The sequence below is a fragment of the Sturnira hondurensis genome, unplaced genomic scaffold (assembly GCF_014824575.4).
Source record: "Sturnira hondurensis isolate 20B ecotype Veracruz unplaced genomic scaffold, ASM1482457v3 Scaffold0023817, whole genome shotgun sequence".
Taxonomy (NCBI): Eukaryota; Metazoa; Chordata; class Mammalia; order Chiroptera; family Phyllostomidae; genus Sturnira; species Sturnira hondurensis.
Window position 1 is genome coordinate 14,422,159 of NW_028096448.1, and position 17,077 is coordinate 14,439,235.

Here is a 17,077-nt window from a genome sequence, read left to right on the forward strand (position 1 = left end):
CCTAAAAGTACTATATATTGTGAAAGATAGAAAGAAATACTGCCTTTCTAGCATCTAGCCCTCCTTAGATCAGCTATTTGAATATTTTTCCTGTTGTGGAAAAGACATATAAACAACCAAAAAATTAAATGTTGGCCTGGAAAATGATAGTTGGTAACTTTTAACCATTCCTGCCCCCATCTTGCTTCAATGATTGTCCCGCGCCCAGCACGCGCTGTGGTTCAGTGTGTCCTATTCCAACGCAGATCGGCTTGGGCCCCTGCCCAGCCGTCCTGGGGAAATCAAAAGTCAGGGATCAGCACAAGTTTGCATGAGGCCTAAAGAATGATTCCCATGTGCATTTCTCTTTCATTTCCTTCCCTCTCCTCCCTATTGTGTTCAGACCTGCTCTTTGCTCCTCTTTAGAGATCTCATTAAAAAAAAACCCACAATATCCAAGAGAGCTTATTTCTCTTGGTTTAGATGTTTAAAGTTCACCAAAATTGAAGGGACCTTGATGAGACCAAAATGTTTCTACTGAGATTTCCAAGAAAGATTCTGCAAGGACTGCAGAAAAAGTTTTCCGTGCAGGAGGTATCGGTTAGAATAGGCCGGCTGGTGCTAAAGGAACAAACAACCCCAACAGCTTCCAAAATGAAGGTTCATTTCCTGCTCACCCTACATGCCCGTGTAGGTCAGGGTTCTAAGAGAAACAGAGCCAATTGTATTTATATTATATGTTTTTATATTTATTTTATAACAAGCAATTGGCTCACACAGTTATGGAGGATGAGAAGTTAGACTGGAGGCCCAGGAGAGCTGGTGGTGTCATTCAGTCTGAATCTGAAGGCCTGAGAAGCAGGGGGCCCGCGGTGTAAATCCCAGTCTGAGGGCAGGAGAGGATGAGGTGAGACATCCCAGCTCATACAGTGAGGCAGTAAAACAAGGGGCAAATTCCTCCTTCCTCCTCCTTTTGTTCTATTTAGGCCCTTGGTGGTTTGAGTGATGCCCTTCCACACTGGGGAGGGGGACCTACTTTACTGAGTCCACCTTCACAGATGCATCCAGAAATAACGTTTAGTCTAGCATCCGTTGGCTAGTCAAGATGACACATAAAATTAACCATAACCTCCAGCATGCCTGTCATAGGTGGGTTGGGTGCTCTATCCCACACACTGTAAGCCCAAAGCCAATGCTGCAGCTTCCCTGTAGAATGAGGCCATGCCACCAGGCAGAGGATTAGAGAAGGGGGTGAATCACAGACTGTTGCTTAGAGCTATGCGTGTCTCTTCAGCAACAATAGGATTGGCCAATCAAGGCATTCAGCCACACTTACCTTAAAGGGACTGGGCAAGTGCCCGTTCCTTGTCTTTCCACTATGCTCAGAAGAGCAAATTGAACAACTCTAATCATTGGCCAGCACAACACACCTAATTGCTTGGGAGGAGTGGTCTGGAGCACCATCCTTAAAGGTCTTGATTATCTGACCTCATTTACCAAGCAGGGTTGTGTACTCAGCATTGGCTCTAATGCCAGAGACAGGACGGTTGAATCTTGGGCTGGGGAGCTTCTTTTCCTGGATGGCCAGCTGTACACAACTTTGGTGCTTTTAAGAAGCACCAAATATCCATGGAGATTTCTACAAACACAGGTGCTCAGGTCCCATTTCTGGAGTCTTGTTCCTGAAACTCAGAAGTATTCTCTGTCTCTCTCTCTAATTCTATTTGTCAGATATGTTCCGCCACAACAAAAGTAGAATTTGGCAATGATTTTCTAGTCCCGGCAGTGGGTCTAGAGGATACTAAACCTTCTATAAACATAAATTCTGATAACTAGTGGAGAGTTCTCTGTTTTATGGATGAGAGAGGAGCTCCAAGGCTTGGACTAATCACCCCTGTAGGCCAGATACAGAATATACGATCTCATCTCAGAGAATAACACTGACTGATTGGTTGGGACTGCCTAGAGTACTGTGTGGTTGGATATGGGGACTGCATCAGAGCTCATCATCAGAAGTGTGCAGTGACTTTCTGACAGTGTCTGCCGCTGGTGCAGCATAGGTAATCCTGGAACTCATGCCAACTATTTGTCTTTGCTATTCCAGATCATCACTTCTCACCCACCCCCTCCCTCACCCTTTTGGAGATTACATTCTGATGTAACAATCTGATTGCTAATTTGTTTCCATGTGTTTTTGCTATATATAGTATAGGTGTTCTCTTGAATGGCAGGCATCCATTTTTCAGTCACTAGATAGATTGTCTTTTTCAGAGTAAATTAAAAACAAAACACAAATCCCCCCAAAATCATGTGTCAACCATTTAGGAGTTTGATTAAATTGAGTCAGTCCCAGAGATCATGATTAACTGATAATGTCAATTTCTTAATGGGAAAATCTGAATGGAGTGTGGTCTTCCCAGAAGACACTCTGCTTGGGACAGTGGGCAGCTTTCTTCTCTGATATGACTGTTGTCTTTCTGACTTTAATAATTTTCAACTGGATGGCATCATCGAGGCAACCAATGTGAAATAACTCATTATGAACACTGTGCAAGATGAAACACATGAAAAGTTCAAGGGGAAATATAAGCCAATGTGAAGGATAAATGATACTCTGATAAGTCACCAGGACGGGGCTGGCTATCTCTAAGATGAGCGAAGAATGAAAAGCTGGAGTATTTGAAAGAGCTGCTTCTGTCTTACTTCACTATCAGTGTGTGATTTAGGGGCTGAGAAAATACGTGCCTTCTCGGCACCAGAATAACATTTAGAGTTAGGCTTCTCGCTCCACTTTTAAAGACGAGATGAGGTTGGGCCGTCTTTTGAATGTGCTCGTTGATCATTGGAAGTAAGTGTGTGACAGGTGCTGGAGTTACAGACACCCTCATAAGCTAATGAGAGATGGGCTGCATGTCAGGAGAAATTAGGAGAACATTTCAATCTGCCCAGCTACATGACTCAAAAAAATATTCCACTTTTTCATATTCTTCATGACTAAAACATTTTTCCTAATCTCATAAATCTTCAAACTCAGAGTATATACCAGTAACATGGACATAAATATATTTCTAGGGTGTAATGATATTTATCTTATGGGACCGAGTCTCTGGCCAGATGCCTGCCTGTGCTAGTTAGGGAGTCTTTCCCAAACCCTTAGACTTAACCCTTTCTTCTCCCAAATGCTTTATAATGTAAGTTAACAATTCCATTGGCAACTTTAGTTCATATTTTATCACAATTAGTAATTTTTAAGGTTTTATGATATGACCTATGAGATATAGGATTATAGAATTTTACAGGTCAACTTCTTCATCATGTGCATTTTCAGCAGAGGTGATATTTTGCCCAAGAGGGTGAAAATTGGTTTTAAAATAATACAGTGGTTTGTGGCTTTCCAAAGGCCACAGCACATGCACAAATATATCTGTAGCATTAAAATTTCAGGGATAGAGCAGGGAGTGATTAGGAAAAAAATATCAAAAGGAAGCTTCTGAAGGGGACAATAATAAAAAGGTTAAGAAGCACAGTTCTATCTCAATAATTTAAAAAATAGAATAGTTTTAATGATAACTAACGTTGTATGTTGACCGTGTGCCAGGTTATCTCAGTTTCCCTGACATATCTGGAGAGCAGGAGCTTTCTTGCGCATCACTCTGTGTGTGGGTAAGGTGGTGCTGCACAGAGAAGCAGAGAGGCATCAAGAGGTCAAGGCACTTGGAGCAGCAGAGCTAGGGTTTTGCCCCAGACTGCCTGTCTTCAGCTCTTCACTGCTCTGGACACCGGCTGCCTGTTACACAGGTTGGAAGCCAGAAGCCAGAGAGGGCTCGTTGCTTTCCATCACCACTCAGGCTGATCCTGGATTTAAGACATGGCACTGTCCATTCCCTAGCAATTTGTCCAGGATTTTGTCTAATGCAATTTCTCTATCATTGAGGTTCTTGCAATATAGTGTTGCTCTTGTATTGGTAATGAGACCCTTGAGAAAAGTGAGTTAAGTTGAGTTGGTCGAGGGTGTTCATCTCCCTATTTATGCTCTCTCTTACTGAAGAAAAACATCGATGTCTTCAACTATAATTGTGGATTTCTCTATTTCCCCTTTTTATTTTATAAGTTGTTTGCCTCATGTTATTTTAAAGCCATTTGTAGGTGAATGCACACTTAGGATTGTTATGGCTCGTGGTCAACTGACCTTTTTTATTGTTACATAATGTTCCTTTTCATTTCTGGTTATTTTTTTTAAAGTTCTGAAGTCCACACTGTCTGACATTCATATAGTCACTTCAGATTTTTTTAAATTAGTACTTCATGGTACATCTTTTCCCACTTCTTTACTATATCCTACTTAAATCATTACGTACAAACATATCCTTGGATCTTATTTTTAATGTTTATTCTGACATCAACTGTCTTTTTAATTATAAAGATTTTATTTACTTATTTTTAGATAGGGGAAGGGAGAGAGAAAGAGAGGGAGAGAAACATCAATGTGTGGTTACCTCCCAAGAGCCCCACAGTGGGGACCTGGCCTGCAACCCAGGCATGTGCTGTGACTGGGAGTCGAACTGGTTTGCAGTCCAGTGCTCAATCCACTGATCCACACTATCCAGGGCATAATATCTGGATTGTACTACTTACATTTCATGTATACATGCTATGTTTAGATTTAGATATATCATTTTATTGATCCCAATCAGTTTTCAATGTTCTTTGTTGGCATACAGAGACGTGCACCCTTCATCACTCAAATTCCCTAAATTTTGGTGTGTTTCAAATTTGATGTGTCTCAAATCGTAAGATCTTATACCTTGTTGCCACTCTGGAAACCTGGGAGTTGTGGAAAGAATTCTAAGGGATAGAGAGCTAAAGGGTATTGAATTAGTCCTTGCTACAAAGTCCTCGAAACACATTATCCCATTTCGTCTTCATTGTAGTCCTTCTTTGTGTGTGTATTACTTCCTCATTTTATTTATTTATTTTTTTTAAAAAAGATTTTATTTATTTGTCTTTAGAGAGGAAGGAAAGGAGAGAAGGAGAGAAATATCAATGTATGGTTGCTTCTTGTGAGTCCCCTGCTGGGAACTGGCCTGCAACCCAGGCATGTGGCCTGACTGGGAATCGAACCGCTATTGTGTGGTTCGCAGGCCCGAGCTCAATCCACTGAGCTACACCAGCCAGGCCTACTTCCTCATTTTAGAGAAGAGGAAAGTTTCACTGAGCAAAGTCATGTAGCTAAGTTAAATGGCACATCCAAACTCAGGTTTATTTGTCTAATTCCAACACCTGAGTTCTTCCCGTCATACCATGCTGAAGGTAGACTAATTTTGTATTTTTTAAATGTGGGTATTATTGGAAATAGCCTTATGTATTTTAATGCATTAATATTTGAAAATATAATCAACATTTTGGTTTTATGTTACTTAAGAAGGCTACTGTCTTGCCCTGAGAAACTCAATGACCAAATGTCCTCTGATTATCTTTCCAGGTCTTTCTTAGGTGTTATGATTTCATTAATAACCACCTGATTCTTTAGTAGAATATTGGCTTGAGAAGTTCAGACTTTCAGTTTATCAAGGAAGAAGCCAGCTACATATAACATAGAATGTGTAGCTTGGACAGGGTATTGAACTTGTAAATATTAGTTTGTGAGGAGTCACTGGGGTCTGCATGGGTTAAGTGGGCTGACCTTCAGCTAGTACATAGCTAAGGAGCTGACTGGGCTGATGTGTTGTCAGGAAATCTCTGAAGCGACAAACTTGACACTGTAGACATAGGTCCACTGTCCTTGTTGCCGACTAAATTTCCTGGTGGCAGTTATATGTATTTTTTGGCAAACGGCCATTTCCACAGCCCCAAACCATGATCGGTTCAGTGGTCAAGAACCATGTCATAGGAGGCGTGGCTCTCCAATTCTTTGGCAGCATCTCCAGGGTTAGTGATGTAGTGAAGCTCCACAGGTTGGGGGAAAGGTAGTGAGTCAAGTAAAGTTAGTAGGTGGGGCTGCAATTGGTAGCTTCCAAAAAATAAAGCAGGTAAGATTGAGAGGTACCCTGGTTCTACAGACTGTCTGGAACATGTAGGATTGTTTGTCTCTGCATTTTCTAAGGAGAGGGACAATCCTGTAGATTTATCAAAGACTCAACAAAATAAATATGCTTGATCAATCTGTCCTGTAAACACATGCAGGTTTGTCAAGTCATGCCTGTTCTGTGTGTACAGAGGAAATCATTAGTAATAACTGATAATAATAACAGATAAATTGTGAGACAGCCTGCTGAGAGCCACCACAGGCGAGGGCCATGTCAGCAATGCCAGGCACTATAAAACAGCAGATGGTTTCCACAGATGGCAGCCATCCCTATGATGCTGTAGTTTAGTTTATTTGAGTTTGACAATAATGACCTGTAGACTGAAGACAGTATGAAAAGACGTGGCCTTTACGCAAGCTAAATGGAAGGTGTATGGAAACTGTCTGTGCTGTTTTTGCCACTCCTCTGTAATTCTAAAATTATATACAGATGCTCCTCAACTTATGACAGGGTTACCTCCAATAAATCCATTGAAAGTTGAAAATATCATATTTCCAAGATGCATTTAATACACCTTACCCACTGAACGTCATAGTTTAGCCTTGCCTGCCTTAAACATGCTCAGAACACAATATCCAAAAAAGGCTGGTAGCACAGTGCATTGTAGAGTACAAATCATCTGATTTTGTGAGCACGTGCCTGACAGAGCCACGACCCCCTGTGCCTGCCCAGCAGCATGAAAATGTGGTACCGCATATCGCTTTAAAGAGGTCATAATTCAAAATTTAAGTACTCTCCCTACTGAAGGAGTATGGCTTTTGCACCACCATCATAAAGTTGGGGACTGTCTGTATAGCATAGGAGACATAAGTGCATATGTATCTTTTGGAAGAAGGTGAACTCTAGAAGTAGACAAGTTTTATACATTGAATGGATGCAGTTGACCTTGGGGATTTTGATAGCAAGGAGACGAGGGCAAGCACAGTGTAGTGTTAAAGACCATGGACACTGGGGGTACAAAAGTTGGGGTGTGATTCTTAGACCTAGTATATACCCACTGTGTTCTATGGTGTCTTCTATACCCCCATTTCACAGATGAGGACACTGAGGCTCGGAGAGTTTACTAGTGGATACCTACCTCATATGACAGTTACAGGAGTTAAGTAAGATAATCCATGTAAAAATGCCTGGGACATAGAAAGCATTCAGTGAGTGTTTGCTGTTAATGTGATTATGAACATTATTATTAGAGTGGAGACAGGAGATTTTGGAGTAGGCTGCTGAGATCGGGCACATTCTGAGCCTGGGCATTTAACGACCTTCCTGTATGGCGGGGTGTTTCAGAGACTGAAAGTACAGAAAGAGGTAGTAGTAGTCCAGGGTAGGAGGAAAGCAGGCTGGGCTCGCAGGGGTAGAGAGGGGCAGCCCAATCAGTCATGGGACTCCTAGGAGTCCTATATTGTGAATAATTAATATAATAAACCCTGAACATCTCATGAGTCTGATTTGTTGGAATTACTCCTTTGGGTATCAGTTAGGGCTTGATTTTCTTTTCTCAGATAGCTTTGTAATTTATAGTCACTTGGAGTAAAACTGTTTCTCCCCATTTTAAATGAGGACTTTGAAATCTTTCTGTAATTTGCCATCTTAAGGAATTGTTAAAGCCCTGGATGTGAGAAAACTTGCCTCTCCTCAACATCTCCCCCACCCCCCCCCGCCCTCAGTGTGCATAATGACCCCTGAAGGCTTTAGACCAGCTTTCAGAATGGAACTCTGTTAACCCAAATCTGACAGCAAGGAACAAGTCCAAATATTATGAAAATGATGCAGTCATGATCTGCAGTCGCTTTCCTTCATTCTCACTGTAGACAGAGTATGTTATTTCCCCCTTGACCTTAACCTTGATTTCAACATGATATGTTATCATTTTAATGTCTGTGGTCTTATTCAGGAATTGAGTGATGAAAAACCAAGACACATGAAAAATGGTTCATGGTAAAAGCCTATATTAAGAACACATTCAGAAAGACTTTAAACTAATTGCATCCAGGGGAATGTGGGTTATGAGCAGAACCTGTGTTCCTACTTAGAGTTACAATCTCTGATCACATTTCTTTATTCGATATGAAATTACATTAGAGAGGGTTTTGCCTGAATAATGGATGGAGTGGTAAATGAGAGGGAAAACACCATGAGGCCGGAGAACTTCCGTGGAGTGGTGGCTAGGGCGCGCTTAAGCCCGTGTTTTGATTTACTGTTTTGACTAATGGGTGCACTTCAGTTTTACATGGTCCACAGTCTTGTTTACTGTGGTGGTTAACATTAGAATTTTTTTAATAGCAATGTGGGATGGAACAGATTTCCTTAAAAACTGGGAATGGAATAGCTAGGATAAATATTTTTGAAAATATAAAGAAAATATTTGTTTTGAATATCAAGATTCTTAGAAATCTGCGATCATAAGGGAACAAAATCAGTGACCCCAGACATAATCTTTCTCATTCTTGTTGTTTTTAAAATAAGCATATCTACTTCTTATATTATAGAAATCATCTTCACTTAGAATATCTGGAAAATGTAGCAAAGATAGGAAAACATTTTAAAGACTCACCATATACAACATCAAGATAAATACTTTTTTTTGCATTAATTGCAAGTCAAATACAAATATTTACTTCTGTATAATTGCTGTTTTCATGAATATACAATTATGAATCTGGCTTTGTATTCATGGTAAAATCTTTCCCCATATCACTGAAACTGTGCTGAAATATTGTTTTCAAAAAATAGTTGGAAGCCAGTTTAAGGAGAGTAGCCCCACACTCTCGAAAGGCCAGGTTCCCTACACAGACAGGGCTCGACGGAAGTATGCTCAGTGGCTTGGGCATACACCCATCATCTGCTACAGGCAGGCTGTTCTTGCTTGGCTTTATGAGCATGTGCCGATAAAAATGGTCCAGTGGTATTGATGTTGCCCGGCTTCTCACTGAGTGCTTATCTCTGACTTTGTTTCTGGTATAAATCGAATCACATTGTATTTACTCTCTGAACCCACACTCTGTCTTCCACATGATGATTGCCAAGATACCTTTAACTCTAGGATGCTACGATCTGGACTTAATACCTTAGCACTGGCTTACCTTTGAGATATTGTAGGTTTGGGTTCAGATCACTGTAATAGGGCAAGTATGGCAATAAAGTGAGACACATCCTTTTGCTGGTGGAGAGTCTTGCCTTTGATGTGTAAAAAATGCAACACCTGTAAAGCCCAACAAAGTAATGTGCAATAAAACAAGGTATACCTGTACCATGGAACATGGGCTTATATATATTTTTTTATTTTCATTATTTCAGCACCTTTTTAGGTTGTTGCTATATTCTGAACACTGACCCATTTCTTCACCTCATGCTTACAGTCACCCTGTGAAGTAGGTGTTGCTATTATCCTTGTGCTAGAGACAAGGTGAGTGAAGCTCAGAGAGGAGGAGTAAGGAGGAGTAAGTAGGGCAGCTGAGCTTCCACTTTCCCTACAGTGACCACTCTGAAAACTGGCTTCCTCAGTTTTCTGTCCACCTAGAGCTGGACACTCAGTAGGGCAACCCACCTGTCTATTGCACTGATCACTCAGGTACTCACTTGTCAGCTCACGGGTCACAGTACACAGAAAAATACCTCCTGCCAAAGCTGTCCACATCTCAATCCACAGAACCCATAAATATATTACTTGGCCAAAGGAAATTAAGTTTGTAGATAGAATTAGGTTGCTAATCAGCAAACCCATAATATAGGTGGGGATCCTAGACTATCTAGGCATGCCCAGTATAATCACAGGGGTCTTTAAAAGTGGAGGCAGTGGGAGAAGAGCCAGTGTCGGAGAGATGTGATGTGAGAATGGCTCAGCTAGGGATTGCTGCTCTTGCAGATACGAAGAGTCAAGAATCAAGAGCCAGGGAACGCAGGTGGCTTCCAGCAGCTGGGAAAGGTAAGAAAACATTCTCTGTTGGAGCCTCCAGGAGGAAATACAGCCCTGCCGACACCTTGAGTTGGTGCCAGGGAGTCAGTCATCAGACTTCTGACCTCCAAAAGGTAAGATAATAAATTTGTGTTGTTTTGTGCCACTCAGTTTATGGAGATTTCTCATGGCAGCCACGGGACATTAATGCACAGGGCGTGCTCTAAGAGAATTTTCGGAAGTCGGAGTGTTCCAGTAATGATGTTCAGGGGCTTTGTGTTGTCTGATGACGGAGCAGCAGGGGATCCTAAGAGGTGTTGTGTTTGGAGCAGGTGGGCACCTCTCCAAGGTTCTGTGTCACTGCCTTATTTAGAACAGGACCTAGCCAGGTGTCAGGGACTGGGTGGGGACAGCCCCTAGTAGATGATTAGGCAGGGCCTCTAAGGCTGAGCCAGGCGGATTTGAAGGGCTATGCAATAGAGCAGTGCTATCCAATGAAAATAGTCTATGCTAGTCGGTTTTCGGTCTTCGGAGAATACGTTTTATACTTTTTCTCTACTCTCCAAAGTTCAGACTTTAAATGAAAGAAGTAATTTAGGTGTTGCTCAAGAAATGTGATTGTGGATGTGGTGGTGGTTGTTCGTCTCATCTAATTGAACATTTACTTAACTGCCTCTTTTTCAATGACCTGTTAGCATGTGTCCTAGATAAAACCCCACATATAACACATTTGTGGAATTGTTAAACTTATCAGGAGTTCTGCTGTTTTATTAGTTACATGTGAAATTTTAGAAGAACTCTTTCAGATGGGAATTGTATTGGCCTGTTGTCTCAGGGAAAACAAAAGGACAATTGAAACACACATTGTCTATTTCAAGATGATGGAAACAGAAAATAATTCCCAGCAAGAAAAGATCACCCAAAGGCAAGAAGCCAAGAGAACAATAGTGGTTAATATTCTAATACAATAAATAGAAGCCTCAATCCTTTCTCTTACATTTAAACAATAGGGCAACAATAATTCTATTTCATAACAAAGTCCCTGGGAGTTACACATAAAAACATTTTTTCTAGGCAGGACTGGGATTTTCCTGTCCTGTCATCTGGTTTTGAAACAATTTAGTATCTGGTAACATCTGCTCAGTTTGCATAATCTGTGTTACATACTCTGAATGGAGCATGTGGAAGTGTCTTAGAACACACTGCCACTGCTGTTAAGGATTCTTTGATTTAGTGACTATATTTATAACTTTCTATTCTCCCCAAAGGAACAAAGTCCAGTGAAATAAAAATAAGAAATTGGGACAAGGACAAGGGAAGGAGTCCATATGATAAGACTGTGGGTTAATGCATTTACTATGACTACCTTCCAATTTCCTAGCAGTGAGAGCAAAATGAAAAAAAAAAGAGCTCCTTTTTACTTGCTGGATGGAATGCTGCCTGATTCATTAATCCTTCAAGAAAGCCAATCAGATATTTTAAAAAAGAAAGAAAAAAAAGAAAGCATTTAAAATATACAAGGTTCCCAGTAGCAGAAAGGTAGAATAAAAATAATTTTATAAGGGATTTCCTCCCCTCGCCACATATTTTGTCTTTTAATGTAAATCATGAAAAGTACCGTCTCATTACAGCCGAGTTCAATAATAGAGAAACCATCCCTCTATTCTATGGCAGCAGATCTGAAATTCTCCCAGACATTGGAAACTCCCGGAGGGCCTATCACAACAGGTATCTGGGGTCCCTTTGGAGTTTCTGAGTCAACATGGCCTGGAAATTGGCATGTTTAGCAAGTTACTAGCTGCTACTGATGCTGCTGGGCTGGGGAACAGCTTTGAGGACCTCTGCTCGAAGGGAAATTGATGGAGGTATCTTAGGACACTGAGTAACCTGTGCGACCATATCTTTAAAAGAAGGTCCACGTGAAACAGCCGTTTCGTATGGATGCTCCTTGGAAACATCTTCAGTAAAAACCAAGGACACAACTCTCTGAAGAGATACTTTACAGTGTGGTCAGTGAACATGGTCTGACAATGTCCAACCCATTTCTCATATGCTACCTCATTTCAAGGATAAACATTAGAGTTCTTAGGGGGATAAATAAATAAATTACATGTTTCTAAATATAGATCACTTTCTTTAAATCTTATTGTTTTAAAGCTGGGCTTTTGGTTGAAACTCTACTATTTGAATCCTCATTAAGTCAAAAGAAATACAGGTATTGTTTTCAGTTCAGGAGTGCTACTTGTGAACACAGCAGTTTGCTTCCTCTGCCTCCAGAAATTCCACTGAAATGAGGGTGGAGGGAACGAAACCCCACTTGCCGGAGAATGGGAGAGGGAGTTGTCAGTGGGTCAGAGGAGAAGGCCGTGACTGTTGGGTGGTGGGTATGAAGATGGGATCACAGTGACTCTGCTTAAAAATACTTTTATTTTGAAATAATTATTGATTCATGAGAAGTTGCAAAAAATACACAGGAGGATTCCACACAGGTTCTGTGGAGGGAGTCACTTGTCTCCCAGTGTGCTCCAGCAGTGACACTGTGCCAGGAAGCTGACAGGGGCACGGTCCGCAGAGCTTAGTCAGAATTTACCAGTTTCACATGTACTGTGTGTGTGTAGATCTTACGGTTTTATCACACACGTGTATTGTGTTCATTTTTGTCATGAATAATGCAGTGTGTATGTTTTTGAGATTGGCTTTTTCACTCAGCACAATCCCCTTGAGGCCCATCTGAGTTGTCGCAGGCATTGGTAGTTCGTTCTTTTCTACTACTGTGTAGTATTCCACAATGTGGTTGTACCACAATTTGTTTAATCCTTTACCTATTAAAGGACATTTGGAAGAAGGGGCTCGGAACACACCCAGGGCAAGGCTATAATAGTTGGGTAAAGTTTGAGAATTATTCTTTCTGGAGCCTCAGAGGCATTTCCTGGCCGGGTTCAGTCGGTTACAGAGGGTAAGGGTGGGAGGCGAGGCAGGAATGAGTACTGGGAAGACCACTGAAGAACTTAGGAGTGGGCGTTAGTGCCCCAGAGTAAAGCACTCTATGAACTGGCATTTGCTGAGGGACTCAGTCCATCTGCCCACCTGCTTTGTACTGGTGCATCCTGCAGTCAGGCCTGCTTATCCATAGCCTCCTTCCTGGGCTCCTGGTCTGTCCTCCTGTTCAGGGAAGAGGTCTGTTGGCGGGGCAACCTACTCAAAAAAAAAACAAAACCCAGAGACTCACTTCAGTGACTTATATTAATTGACTAAAACCTATAGTAATTAGTTGATGAATATGTACAGCAAGACCAGCAGACATTGAAGGAGAATCAATGATAGAGGATGACCAAAATGAACAAATAGAGCACTTGACTCTCAAAGAAACATTTCAAGGGAAGAAAGAGAAACTTAACAAAGCCTAATTGTATTAATGTTTAGCATAAGCAGCTAATGCGTTATTAACAAAAAAGAAGGGTGTTAAACTGGCTAAGCCTGATGGACTAGGAAGCTACAGCTTCCAGACACTCCAGGGGACAGCCACATGGCCAAGGGAATTAACATCCCTCCCTACTCGGAGAGGATGGGCTTTCCAGGCTCCCCAGGAAACAACTGGTTCTTCTTCCAGATTAGGGGATGTTGGCAGGAGAGATCAGGAAAGGGGAAATTCCTTTTCTGAGGCATGTGCTGTTGAAGCCAAAATGGCCACATAAAGGGGGGGAGTCTAGCCTGGGAAAATCCAGGACATGGATTGGACAGGGCCCAGCATGAGCCCATGAAGAATTAGGAAGAAGACTGGTTAGTTGGAAAGAAAGCTTGCCCCTTCCCAAACCCGGGGAACTGTAGGGAAAGCTGAACGAAGGCCGGGGTTTGTTCTTGCACTCTCAACCTGTAGCAGCCCCGTGGGTCTGGGAGCAGCACCAGTGCAGTTGAGGGCAGGAACCAGGCTGAACTACCGCTGAAGCTTCAGGCGCCAATACAGGAGAAATGACACAGCCTCTCTGGGCCCTGGCCCTTCTGGGGTTGGTGCGGACAAGTGTGGGCTTGTGACGCCTGCAGCTGGACGGACTCCTTTCACAGATAGGCAGAGCTGAGCCACCTGGTGGTGGACAAGACCTGAGGCACCTGTGGGCAGTCCTTCATTTTTGCTCCAGTACATCTCACTACAATTGCTCACGGCCTCCCATGTGTGAGTCCCGAAATGCTTTTCCTGTGACTTCACAAGAACCATGCAATAATTCATATAAAAAGAGGAACCATATAAAAGAGGAGGCTACTATAAAAGAGAAGAAACAGGGCAGTTAAACTTCTACATTAGTGGTCTCACCCACTAATTAACAATGTCTGGGGACATTTTTGGTTGGGATGACTGGGGACAGAGCTATTGGTGTTCAGCAGGGAGAGGCCCAGGATGCTGCTAAACATCCTTCATTGAACAAGGTGGTTCCCATGACAAAGGGTTACCCTAAAATGTCAGTGGTACCAAATTGAGAACCCTGGCTCTGAAGTAACATTATTATTGCCATAATGTTATTGATTGAGAAAGAAATATTCTTTAACAGCTGGAAGAAACATTTTAAATAATCTCTCAGAATATAAAGCAAAAGATAAAGAGGAAACACGGGAGAAACATTGACATTGAGGGTCAAAACATGGGGACTCAGTCCCGACAAGTAGGACTTCCCCAAAGAGAGCAGAGACAGTAGAAATGAGGACATCGTCAAAGAAATACTAGCAGCTGGTTTGCCAGTGTTGTGAGAAGACGCCAGCATGAAGCAGGGTGAAAGAAAAAAGACCCATGACCAGATACAACCCAGGTATGTTTTTAGGGTACTAAGGAGAAAGGGACTATTAAAATACAGTCTCCATATTCTAGGAGACTGTAGAATAGGAGAAGTTGGGTGAGGTGTATGGAATCTCAACAATTTTTGGAATTTTTCTTTAAATCTGAAATTAGTTCAAAATAAGTAATTCTGAAGAGTTTACATTTTGGTTTCCGATTTTCTCTTTATTATAACTCCAGGGAGAATGTCACTGAAAGTAGACCTTGAGAGGAGACAGTTTGGTGGCGGTATTTAGAACTTTATTAGTCTAAGGCCATTTCTTTCCTCACAGCTCAGATTTACTGAGGAATCAGTGCCGAAACCCTCCTTCTTCTTTCATAGTTCCCTCCCGTATTGTCAGAGAAAGAAACCATAGTGACTGTCTAGGCAGAGATGTTTATTTTATAGAGGAAGAAGCTGTGTGTAAGTTCACAATCCAAGGTCATGGAGTCAGGAAGTTTGATTCTTACACAATGGGTGCTTGAAACAAGACCCAAGTCACAGCAAGCCTACCATGTGCTCCAGTTTTGTCCGAAACACTTCTCTGTTAGTTTCAGTGGTCAGTGCTCAGGCTTACGAAGTTTTCCGTGATTTTCTCTCTGTGCTTTCTCAGTGGTTCTTTGTTTATATCTCTAAATGCTCTTGTGGTTTTCCTGGGCATTGTGTTATTAATGCCCATCGCCATCTTGTTGAGGATAATTTCTCATCTTGCATAGCACAACCTCACAAAGTTGGGATTAAATTAATGTTAATTAATTCACTCTACAGATATTTAATGAGTACCTACTGTGCACTGGGTGTTGTTTATGGGGATACACATGAACAAGATAAAGTCCTTGCCTTCACGGAGTTTGCATTTTGTAGAGAGACACACAATGAAGTAATAGATGTAGTGTGAGGCAATTAGAAATGCACAGAGAAGATGAAATCTGGGTCAAGGGTGATTAACTTGCTATTTTAGATAGAAGAGGCAAAAAAGACATTATGTTCAGAAACACCATTTTCAGAAACAAAATCTGTGGTCATCTTATCATCACCTTTGGTTGGCCTTATCTGTGAAGACTGAGAAATGATCATTTTTCATTAGTTTATCCCTTTTAGTACTCCCTTTGGGAAAGGTAATTGGACTCTGAGAATTCCAAGACCTTCTGCAGGGCTGGAGGTCCATGACAGAGACACACTGCAGAGCCACCGAGATTCTTATCTGAAAATGCCATGAACCTCAGAACACTCAGATCTTCAGGTAGAAAATTAAAATTCTCACTGAAGTATCTCCATGAACTCATTCCTTCAGCTCCCTTCGTGGGATGGTGTGTATGTGTGCGTGTTTGTGTGAATTTAGATCTCGCTTGTGTGCTAAGGTTGTGCCTGAGTGTTGGCTCACCAGTTCCCCTTGTTGCTGGCTCATTTTTCACCTCACACAAGGTCATAGGAAGACAAGCAGTGGAAAGGAAGGGGCCCTTTAGAGTGCCCTCATGCAGGTACCTGATTCTCTTCTGCCTGGGCTTTTGTTGCATTCTAATTATTTAAAAAAAACTAGACGCAGGTATTCAAGACTGGCCTCTTCCTCCCCTCTCCTTGTTCTGTGCTATGAAAGGCACTGTGTGGCCATTGTCACTCAGGAATGTTCTAAGACTTTAGCCAATATCCCCATTGATCTTCCAGATGACACCAGCCCCAACTGCCATCTGCAATGGCATGAAACACCCCAAGAAAGACCAGCAGAATGATCCGGCTCGCCAAGCCAACACACAGAACCATGAGACAGAATAAAGTGGCTGTTAAGCCACTAAGTTTTGGAGTGACTTACCACACAGCAATTGGTAACCAGAATGTATATAGGCTACAAACTTCATTTTTCCACTGCACGAGCTGCTAAGGTGGCATTGCACTTTGGAGTATTATTCTGAAAACAACAGAAGTGGTGCCCATGCTTTGTGCTGGGTGCCAACTGGCACCAGAAAGCCACAGAGCAGCCTGCCGAGGGGAGGATTCAAAGACTGCCTTTTGCTACAAGCAAAGAAAGTCCTTTGAAGGATGTTGACATTAGAGCCAATTCCAGGGTGGCATATCTAGAAGGCTGAGCATCCCTGTATGATTTCAGGGGCACCAGAGGAGAGTGGCTGGGCAGTACAGAATGCCTGCCTCTGGTGGGATGCAGGGGCAGGATGTCCTTCTGGACGCCATGATTAGAGGACGTTGTTCTGGAAACCAGTATACCCAAACCAGCTGAAAACAGCTGAGTGTTTCTTGCTGAGTGCAGCTGCTGCCAGGAGATTTGGCTCATGGCCTAGGACTCCCCGTGGCCCCCATTC